Source organism: Rattus norvegicus, chromosome 19, assembly GCF_036323735.1.
Source record: "Rattus norvegicus strain BN/NHsdMcwi chromosome 19, GRCr8, whole genome shotgun sequence".
In the NCBI taxonomy this organism is placed as follows: Eukaryota; Metazoa; Chordata; class Mammalia; order Rodentia; family Muridae; genus Rattus; species Rattus norvegicus.
The window spans coordinates 14,905,559-14,916,495 of record NC_086037.1 but is presented as its reverse complement, the minus strand read 5'-3'; the positions used below and the strand labels follow the sequence as shown (position 1 = coordinate 14,916,495).

General features: G+C 46.0%; 1 pseudogene; it reads right to left on the bottom strand.

The window, feature by feature from the left end:
- Nucleotides 1-2,784: 2,784 nt before the first annotated feature.
- LOC134483141 (zinc finger CCCH-type antiviral protein 1-like) lies at nucleotides 2,785-5,645 on the bottom strand (annotated as a pseudogene).
- Between the last annotated feature and the right edge of the window lie 5,292 nt (nucleotides 5,646-10,937).

Below are 10,937 nucleotides of genomic sequence, written 5' to 3'. Positions count from 1 at the left end.
ATTACTGGTGTATTTTCATTACTGCTCACTTTATTTTTGGTGTGCAAAGAACGTGTACCATGTCAGTAAAGTGTGTGTGTGTGTGTGTGAGAGAGAGAGAGAGAGAGTGAGAGAGAGAGAGAGAGAGAGAGAGAGAGTTTGTGTTTGTTTGTGTTTCTGTGCAGGTGTTTGTGTATGTTCATCCATGAACTCACTATCAATTTTCATAAAATGACTTAGAAGACTGTAATGAAAACTGTCGAGGTGCATGCAGACGTGTGTTACTAGTGTCCCACGGCACCTGGCAGGTAACACTGAAATGGTGGTCTACTATAATACAGCCTAAAAACAGGCTGTGGATGGTTTACACGGAGATTGTGACGTCATCACCACTAGAGAGAGCAGCAAAAGCTTCATTTATCACATGCCGCTGTTACCACGATGAGGCAAAGCCTTATCCTACAGAGAGTCTGGTATGATTTGATGGCAGGAAATAAACTTAGTACTAAAATCATTCAATTACAAACAAAGAGGATAATACAAAGAGTCATAGGAAGCAAGAGCTGTTTTTTGAGGAGATCCATAAGAGAAACAACCCCTTTCTGAAACTAAGTACACACCACAGTGTCAATACCTAAATTATCAAATCAGAAATGAAAAGGGGGATGAAGCAATAGACATGTGAGTGAATTCAACAATCATTAGGGCTTCTTCAGAGTCCTTTACTACAGAAAAGTGAAAAATCTATTTGATATTGGTAATTTTTCTACACAGATAACAAATACCAAGTTAAATCCAAATGTGGGATTTAACTCATAAGATTATTCTCATAAGAAAATAGATAGTATTTAAACGATGCCACTACAAAAATTAAAAAATATATATGAGGGCCACTAGGCTTTAATGCAGCCTTTCTACCAGACGTTTAATGACGACCTAATAACAATAGTGCTTCAATTATTCCTCTGATTTGAAAGAGAAGGAACATTGCCAAACCCCTTCTCTGAGTTTCTCTTTTTACCTAGAATTCCTGAGTCTGTTGCTTCTTCCATTGTCACCCCATCAATAGAGCTGCAGGGCGAGTCTGTCCCGCCCCAGAGCATATCCGCCAGCTGACAGGGCTGGGTTTTGCTCTGCTTGCCCCTGCTCCTGCCCCCGCCCCTGCTCTTGCCCCTGCCCACGCCCCCGCCTCACACCCGCACTCGACAGCGCCTCCGACCCATCCCCCCCTCCCAGTCCCACCACCGCCCTCGACTCAGACCCGTCCCAATCCCCGCCCCCAGCCTGCCCTCGCCCCTACCCTGCCCCCGCCCCGACCCCCCCACACCCGTCCTCTCCTTCGCCCCCCCCCCCCGGCCTCCGCCCTCGCCGCCGCTGCTTGCGTTGCTACCATTCCGTCTTCAACTCCCCTGTCGACCCCACTGCCACTGCTGCTACCTTCTCCCACTTCTTCAGCCCAAGACTTTTGAGATCCCGGCTTGCAGCGCTCTGCACTAGGAGGCTAACGGAGGTGAGGAGAGCCTAAGGGACAGACCCCAGGCCTGGCCCCAGAGACTTGTGTCTCCCCCCTCCCCCGAAGTGCTTTCCCGCAGTTCTCCATTCTGGGTTCAGTTTGTGGGGACCCCAGCAGGTGGCAGGTTTTGCTGATCCTCAGGTGTGAGTCTGGGACAGTGGTGGGACTTATGGTTGAGGGAAGTCTTTCAGGCAAATGCAGGCTTTTCTCAAACTCTTGGACCATCTGGTGCCCTCCTGGGGTCACAGGACCTGTGGGAGTTGGGAAGCCACTTTTCGCTGTCCTGTGTGACTTTCCCTGCAGAGTGAGCTCTCCTGCAGGAGGTACTCTCACATGCTTCTTTAAAAGCACCTGCTCCTCAGATCCAGATCAGTTGTGAAAACAGGCTTCTCCCTGTCAGTGTGCCAGTTCCCCCTCCCAGCTCAGAGCTGCCACACCTAAGGATCCTCCAGCCCCAGTACTGGTTGGGTCTCATGGAGGAGTTAGAGCAAAGTGCCCCTTCTGAGAAGTGACTCAGAACAGAAGGTTCCTACAACCCAATGAGGTCTCTTCCAGTTGCCCTGTTCTTGGTTTGCACTGGTGTAATTCTGAGTCCCAGATTGGCAGCCCACATTGCTGTGAGGGTTGCTGGAGATTTTGCCCTGCCCACAGAACAGAAGGTTCAGAAGAAAGGCCAGTTTGGCATAATGAATTCTTTTGATAGATGGCAACAAAATTATCTTAATCTAAGCAGTTTAGGGAGGAACCTCAAGAGCATCCATAGTGAATGCAGCCTGCAGCTGTGAACACACGTTTCTTTTGGAGAGCAGGCCTGTGCAAGCCCAGGGCCTAGGTGGGACAGTTCAAGCTACCCTTTTTCCATGGCCAATCTGTGTTTGTATTGAGAAAGTATTTTTTTTCCAGTTGACTGATTTCCAACTTATGGAATGGAACTGACTTACTCAGAGTGGGGTTGACTTAGAGAGTTAAAGTACAGAAGGAATAATCCAGATGTCCACAAAAGCTTGCTGTCACACCAGGGCTTTTAAAAGCTCAGCAGCTAGAGAAGCAATGTAGTATTTGGTTATTCTCATGCTTAGGTCTAGTCATTCATTATAAGCTGACCATGACACAAAAAGAGTCATCTGTGTCACAATAGAAACTAGTTGTAACTAGACTTATACCACATTATCACATTATTACTATATTTGAGGTTCTCAGGTATGATCTTAGAAACTAGAAGAGGCCTGGTTCTTGCTACATATAGTCATATTCTATATCTTCACAACACTGTGTGATTTGTTCTGTTAATGCTACCATTGGCATACAATACCCAGGATATTTTGTGCTGACATCTGTGACATGAGACAATAGTTCATGTCATCCCTTACCTGAATAAACTGTCCTTAGAGTACAGTGTAGTCGGAGGGGCCTTCTTTTCCTCTGAGATAGCAAAACATTTCCAGTCTTCATACACGTCTGTCAGCCATTGTCCAGTGCCTGTCTTGAGATGTCCACATTGTCAGCTGAGAGTCTTCATCCAGCCTGCCCTGTAATTCTGTAGAACATTAATAGGGTTCCAGCCCTAGGAATTAATTCAGTGTTCTAGTACTTGCCAAATATGCTCAAAACCTAGTTTCCACCCTAGCTCTGTGTGCTATACAGAAAGAAAATAAAGAACCCCATTGCACTTGAAGTTTAGCCTCCAACAGAAGGAGAGCCTGCACAGGGCCTTTAAATAACTCTAAGCCCCAGCTTCCCCACAACCCCGTCCATCGATTCCTTTATTGGTGTGTTTTCATTAATACTCACTTTCTTCTTTGTGTGGAAAGAATGTGCACCATGTCAGTAAAGTGTGTGTGTGCGTTTGTGTTTGTGCATGTTCATCCATGAACTCACTATAAATTTTCATAAAATCACTCAGAAGTCCCTAGTGAAAACTGTCGAGGTGCAGGCAGACTCATGTTACTACTGTCTCATGGCACCTTGCAGAGAGCACTGAAATCGTGGGCTACTTTAATACAGTCTAAAACGAGGCTGTGCATGGTTTTCAGTGAAATTGTGACGTCATCCCCACTACAGAGAGCAGCAAAAGCTTCATGTATCACATGCTGCTGTTACCAAGGTGAGGCAAAGCCTCATCCCATAGAGAGTCTGGTAGGATTTGATGGCAGGAAATAAACTCAGAACTAAAATCAATCAATTACAAACAAAGAGAATGATACAAAGAGCCAAGCAAAGCAAGAGCTGGCTTTTTTTTTTTTTTTTTGAGAAGATCCACAAGACAGACAAACCACAGAGCCTATATCTAAAGTACCAAATCAGAAATGAAAAGGGGGATATAACAAAGGACACTGAGTGAATTCAACAATCATTAGGGCTTACTTCAGAGGCCTTTACTACAGAAAAGTGAAAAATCTATTTGATACTGGTGATTTTTCTAACAGATAACAAATACCAAGTTAAATACAGATCTGGGAAGGTAATGAATAATTCCCATAAGAAAATAGATACAGTCATTAAAGGCTGCCACTCCAAAAATTAAAAATAATAATAATCAGGGCCACATGGCTTTAATGCATCCTTTCTACCAGACTTTTAATGAAGACCCAATAACAATAGTGCTTCAATTATTCCACTGAATTGAAAGAGAAGGAACGTTGCCAAACTCCTTCCCTGAGTTTCTCCTTTACCTAGAATTCCTGAGTCTGTGGCTTCTTCCATTGTCACCCCATCAGTAGAACCATTTAAAATGGGATGTAATCGATGTCTGGAGCCTCATTCTTTCCCTTGACCTCCATGCGGTGTCCAGAAGGCATGCCTGTTCTCATGGACATGGACTCATCTCTTTTTGCTTCAGCAAGAAGAAAGTCAGCAGAGGAGGCAGGAGCTTACAAAGAATCAGTAGGATTCCTAGAAAAGAAGCATCCAGATCTCCATTGTCAGAAAACCCCTGGCTTGCTCTCATGTGACTGGGTCCTCAGACACCAGCAGCCTTAGATGAGACCAAGGAAAGCTGTGCAGAGTCCTGGGTCCCCAGGTTCTTGACCTCCTGAGTGACAGCTGTAGACACGCCCTCCAGGGAATCCTTACAGCTGGTGACATCTGGACAAGGTGAACCAGATGCCAAAATGAGACATGGGAGAGAAATCCTAGACTGTTTGGAAGGAATCAGTCTCTGCTTTTGCTTCTGTCTCTGTATGCCCTGCTGCTATGATGTTCATGGGGAGCTCTCATGCCAGTGGGTCTCCTCCTAATGTGTTTGTTGTTGCAGATGTCCTGGATGTTCTGGACCCCATCAGAACTCAGCCCGTGCTCAGTCACGGAGGTCAGCACCTTCCTGTCCATCAGGTCATGAGACCTGAGACAGTTGAGGTAACGGCAGTTGGCCTGGGTGAAGTGCTCACAGACTTGGACTCTCTTGCATGGCTGTGGCTTCAAGCAGATCTGTTTGTGGCTGTCTCCTTTGTAGTAACTTTTGCAGGAGAAAAGCATCCCCCTGTACCAGGAAGAAGGCCGGCTCCTCTTGGTTAAGCCCAGAAAGCTCATGATTCTTCAGAACCTGGAAGCTCTGTTCCTAAAAACTTGGTGTGGATATTTGCAGAGGTTTCTCTGGGATTTTGCGTAATGACTCTGTCCCAGAAGTTTGAGCTTGCAGAGGCTTGGGCAATCTGTAGCATGGTCCCTGGATGCACTTGAGATTGAAGCCACAGGCTTCAGTAGTAGCCGCCACCTACAGCGTGATCCCTGCCTGATCTCCAGTCTCCAATAGGAATAAGCAGTCTTGCCCAGCAGCTCATAGAGCTCTGCCTCTGGAGCCTGATCCTACTCTGCAGTTCCTTTAAGGTCATGCAGCCCCTGTGGGTCCACAGGATCTTGGTGATGAAACAGTCTGCCCCAGGATCCCCCATGGTGCACTATGGCTGCAGCTGCTCAGGCTTGTGAGCTGGACTCTGCTTCGTGGAGAAAGGAAACTGGAAAAGGGGATAACACATGAAATGGAAATGAAGAAAATAACCAGTAAAAATTAAAAGAATTAAAGTCATCATCTCAGGAGAATGAGTGGGAAGCCAGGTCCTTAAGCAGGCAGGTTCTCCACAACAATGCATGCTGGGTTCAAGACTGGACATGAGGTGCCCTGAGCTTGGGACTGCCAGGCTCCTACTGGGAAGAGAGCTTTCTTCTTCATTTCAGTAAGTCTCTCTAGTTTTCTTTTAAGGCTTTCATCTCATCATTGACTTTCCCAATGACCTTTTATGACAAGCCATTATGGTTAACAAGAATTAAGTAAGGGCTCATTGAGCTGTTGGTAGTTGGAGGTCTGGGGGAAGCCCTGGACAGAGAGATCTTGCCTGCCAGGGGTGGGATGTGCATGGTGGGAGGGACTAGTGGAGTGTCATTGGCCTCAGTATGCACAGGCTTGGGGCTGGTGCCTGGCTGCCTGGTGCGCCTCTGTGGCTACTTGGCCTGGGTCCCACCGCAGATGCCCATGGTGGTTGCTGGCCAGTTGTGCTTGCTCTCCCTGTCCTCGGGGCTTCTGGCGGGGCTGACCACAGCCTTGAACATGGACAAAATGGGCCGGAAATCGGAGGATCATGGGAACATCTTCAACTTCCCCCTCCCCAAGCACTGGCAGTTGCAGCTGGAGGACAAGCCACTGTGAGTTTCCCCACATCCAGGCAGGTGTTCTGCGCCACCAGGAGAGCAAGGGCAAGCACTGCTGCCACCAGTCCCACTTGCGCAAGGCCTATTTGCTGACTGGCAGGGCTTCACTTTGCTCTGCCTGGCTCTGCTTTGCCTTGCTCTGCCCTGTGGGCTCTCACTTCTTTGGCCAAAGACTGTTGAGATCCCAGCTTGCCTCACCTTTCAATAGGCACCTCTGTGAAGTGAGGAGAACCAAAGGGACAGAAGGCTGACCTGGCCCTGGAGACTTGTGTCTCCCCCTCCACCAAAGTGCTTTCCTCAGTTCTCCACTCTGGTTTTAGTTTTAGTTTGAGGGGATCCCAGCAGGTGGCAGGCTTTGCTGAGCCTCCCCTGTGAGAAGGGGACAGTGGTGGGACTTATGGTTGTGGGAAGTCTTTCAGGGAGATGCAGACTTTCTCAAACTCTCCGACCATCCATCCAGTGCCCTCCCTGGTTCCCATTCCCTGTGTTTGTTGAGAAGTCACTTTTCGCTGTCCTGTGTGACTTTCCCTGCAGACTGGGCTCTCCTGCAGGAGATACTCTCACATGCTTCTTTAAAAGCCCCTGTTCCTCAGATCTAGATCAGCTGTGAAAACAGGCTTCTCCATGCCAGGGTGAGAGCTACCCCTCCCAGCTCAGAGCTGCAACACCATAGGATCCTCAGGCCCCAGTGCTGTGTGAGTCCCATGGAAGAGTTAGAGGATAGCTTCCCTTCTGAGAAGTGACTTAACACAGAAGGTTCACAAGTGACAGTCAACCCCCAAGTATTTCTTCCAGGAGAAAGCACTCAGCTCTCCCCTTTAAACAGTTTAAGCTCCCACATGGCCCAGTTTTGTGATTGGGGAAGATTTTCTGGAGCTTAGTTGGCCAGTCAGAGTGGGGCTACATTCTTTTTTTTTTTCTTTATTAACTTGAGTATTTCTTATTTACATTTTGATTGTATTCTCTTTCCCGGTTTCCGGGCCAACATCCTCCTAACCCCCCCTCTTCTATATGGCTGTTCCCCTCCCCATCCTCCCTCCATTACCACCCTCCCCCCAACAATCACGTTCACTGGGGGTTCAGTCTTGGCAGGACCAAGGGCTTCCCCTTCCACTGGTGCTCTTACTAGGATATTCATTGCTACCTATGAGGTCAGAGTCCAGGGTCAGTCCATGTACAGTCTTTGGGTAGTGGCTTAGTCCCTGGAAGCTCTGGTTACTTGGCATTGTTGTTCATATGGGGTCTCGAGCCCCTTCAAGCTCTTCCAGTTCTTTCTCTGATTCCTTCAACGGGGGTCCTATTCTCAGTTCAGTGGTTTGCTGCTGGCATTCGCCTCTGTATTTGCTGTATTCTGGCTGTGTCTCTCAGGAGCGATCTACATCCGATTCCTGTCGGCCTGCACTTCTTTGCTTCATCCATCTTGTCTAATTGGATGGCTGTATATGTATGCGCCACATGTGGGGCAGGCTCTGAGTGGGTGTTCCTTCTGTGTCTGTTTTAATCTTTGCCTCTCTCTTCCCTGCCAAGGGTATTCTTGTTCCCCTTTTAAAGAAGGAGTGAAGCATTCACTTTTTGGTCATCCTTCTTGATTTTCATGTGTTCTGTGCATCTAGGGTAATTCGAGCATTTGGGCTAATAGCCACTTATCAATGAGTGCATACCATGTGTGTTTTTCTGTGATTGGGTTACCTCACTCTGGATGATACTTTCCAGTTCCAACCGTTTGCCTATGAATTTCATAAAATCATTGTTTTTGATAGCTGAGTAATATTCCATTGTGTAGATGTACCACATTTTCTGTATCCATTCCTCTGTTGAAGGGCATCTGGGTTCTTTCCAACTTCTGGCTATTATAAATAAGGCTGCTATGAACATAGTGGAGCATGTGTCTTTGTTATATGTTGGGGCATCTTTTGGGTATATGCCCAAGAGAGGTATAGCTCGGTCCTCAGGTAGTTCAATGTCCAATTTTCTGAGAAACCTCCAACTGATTTCCAGAATGGTTGTACCAGTCTGCCTCCCACCAACAATGGAGGAGTGTTCCTCTTTCTCCACATCCTGGCCAGCATTTGCTGTCACCTGAGTTTTTGATCTTAGCCATTCTCACTGCTGTGAGGTCAAATCTCAGGGTTTTTTTGATTTGCATTTCCCTTATGACTAAAGATGTTGAACATTTCTTTCGGTGTTTCTCAGCCATTCGGCATTCCTCAGCTGTGAATTCTTTGTTTGCCTCTGAACTCCATTTTTTAATAGGGTTATTTGACTCCCTGCGGTCTAACTTCTTGAGTTCTTTGTATATTTTGGATATAAGCCCTCTATCTGTTGTAGAATTGGTAAAGATCTTTTCCCAATCTGTTGGTGGGGCTACATTCTTAATCCATACTCATTCACACAACAGAACATCTTCCTCCCCACCCACGAGGCCTTGACTTGAACCCAGGTCCTTCCAGGACCAACAGACCTGAGAGAACAGATTGCAGCACAAGAGAGAAAAGAAGCCAGAATAGTTTAAACTGGAGAAAACCCCCATATAGGCCGTTTACCAACTTTAGGGGTTGTGCATATTGTGGACTTCAGAATCTTAAGGTCAGATTTTTCTGATTACACCTTATAGGTGAAGCTGAAGTCTACTGAGGGTGGGATCATCCCAGGCAGGGAGGGGATCTGACTCTTCAGGCCTGGCCACCCTCTGCATTCTCCCAAAAATAATTTTTAGTCAGCTGTAAATCTGAAGTGAAATTTGTTTTTTGTCAACTCAAACGGTTGATATTTCAAGTCTCACACACCATGTGAGAGACACACATTTATCCACAGGGGATTTGAACTTACTTCTATAGAAATGACTGTGGGCCAACAGAGGGAAAGCATTCTTGCCTTTAGCATTCTGTCTGTATCAGAGACTACATGGACTGGCTTCCTGGACAGACATGTCCAAGCAGACAGACATTGTAATGAGGGAAAACTTAGGCAAGAAATGACCTGGGGACAGTGATTTCAGATTGTGCCTTTAGCCAGGAATCTCTGTTGTCATTAAGGCAAGCAGTCTTGGGCCTGCCAAAACTTGTCAGTATTTCAGGGCTCTTACAACTGCTCCAGGTACTTCTGAGGTGAAAGCCTTTCATTAAAAAAAAAAAAAGTTTATAGAGCAATATTTCTCAACCTGTGTGTGGCAACTGCTTCACAGAGATTGCATATCAGATACCTTGTACATTATGACTCATAAGAGTAGCAATATTATTTATGAAGTAGCAATGAAATAATTTTATGGAGAGGATCATCACAGTATGAAGAGCTGTATTAAAGGGTTGCAGCAGTAGGACTGTTGAGAACCACTGCCATAGAAGCTGACAGATGGGAGCAGACTCCTCAGCTGAGTAGAGACCCATGACAAGGGATACTGTGTCCCACCCTAGAACCCAGCGGCAGAATCTAACCCAGGAGTCTGTGGGTCACCTTGTCTTAAATTCTCCCAGGGTCAAGAATAGCATTGATCATCTCGGCAGAGTCAGCTTGCACAGCCACATCAGGCCCATGGCTTCCCTGTACAGAGAAGGATGTGGGTCTGAGTGACAGCCAGTGAGACTGAGGGGACCCTGATACTCATTTGCTTTGAGCTGTGGTTTCTTCACCTGTAAAATGGGGGTGTTTCTGCTGAATTGGGTTGTTGTGGAGATTAACAGAACATACAACCTGCTCAGTGTCTGCCTGGCATGGACCCTGCTGGTTAAATGGAAGCTGTCGATGATGACGAGATTAAAAGTAGAATTTCTAGCCAGATAGTGTTAGTTGTGAGCCGCCATACAAGTGTTCTAAGCATTTTCTGATTCTAAGACCGCCTCACCTTACAACCTAAGGCTCTTGATTTAAATTTAAAAAAAAAGAATAAATATAAAATACCAATATGAAAAAATCATAATCAGAAATGAGCTAATTCCTGTGAAGTCATTTAGCTTTACATTTTCTGCTTCTATTTCCAAGGCATCTAGAGTAGCACTATCCGAGATCCTAAAGCCTTCTGTTATGGTGCTACCCATTCATTCCTCTCTCCTTGAGGACCTCTCAGGTGACTTACCAGAATCAGATGGCTTTTAAGATTGTTCCCATCAGGTGCGATCTCTCTGTCCATGGGCCTTGCCCAAAGCTGCAGGGCCAACCTGTTGTTTTACAATCCAAAATTCCAGACATTAATTTTACCAATGAAGTTTCAGGAGTCAGATGCTGAAGTCAAGTAAAGCTCCCAACTGTCTTTCCTGATTCACTGACCTCCCAGAAGAAGAGCAGTCCTGTTCCCTCTGAACACTTTCTTAAAAATCCTTTAACTCAAAAACTTTCCATTGGTTTAGTTATCTAGATTTCCTTTCACGTTGTGTCTTGATCTGCTGGACCTAAGTGCACTTTTTACCTTTGCCATAAATGTGTGTGGTAGGTGAGCCATACCGTAATTAAGTCCATGTTTACATGAATAAACAACTCTTGCTTTAAATGTCTGTGCCATGGCCCTGCTATACCACAAACTAGTTTTTCAGTAAATAATACATTCTTGGAGATCACAGTGTGATCAAATATTTTGTAACATGACTTAGTAACGTTCCCTCCATTTTATAAATCAATTTCTTTGAGGAGGATTCTGGGTGTTGTCTGTCAGGTCTGAGTGCATCATCTTGGGAATCCCAAGGAACATCAAACTTGGGCTTTTGAAACTGTTGCATATGGCCAACCCGGAGCAAAAACCACCCAGGAATCTACTGATACTTGACACACATTAATTCACCTGCCTTTTTCATATAGTTTATGGCAAGAG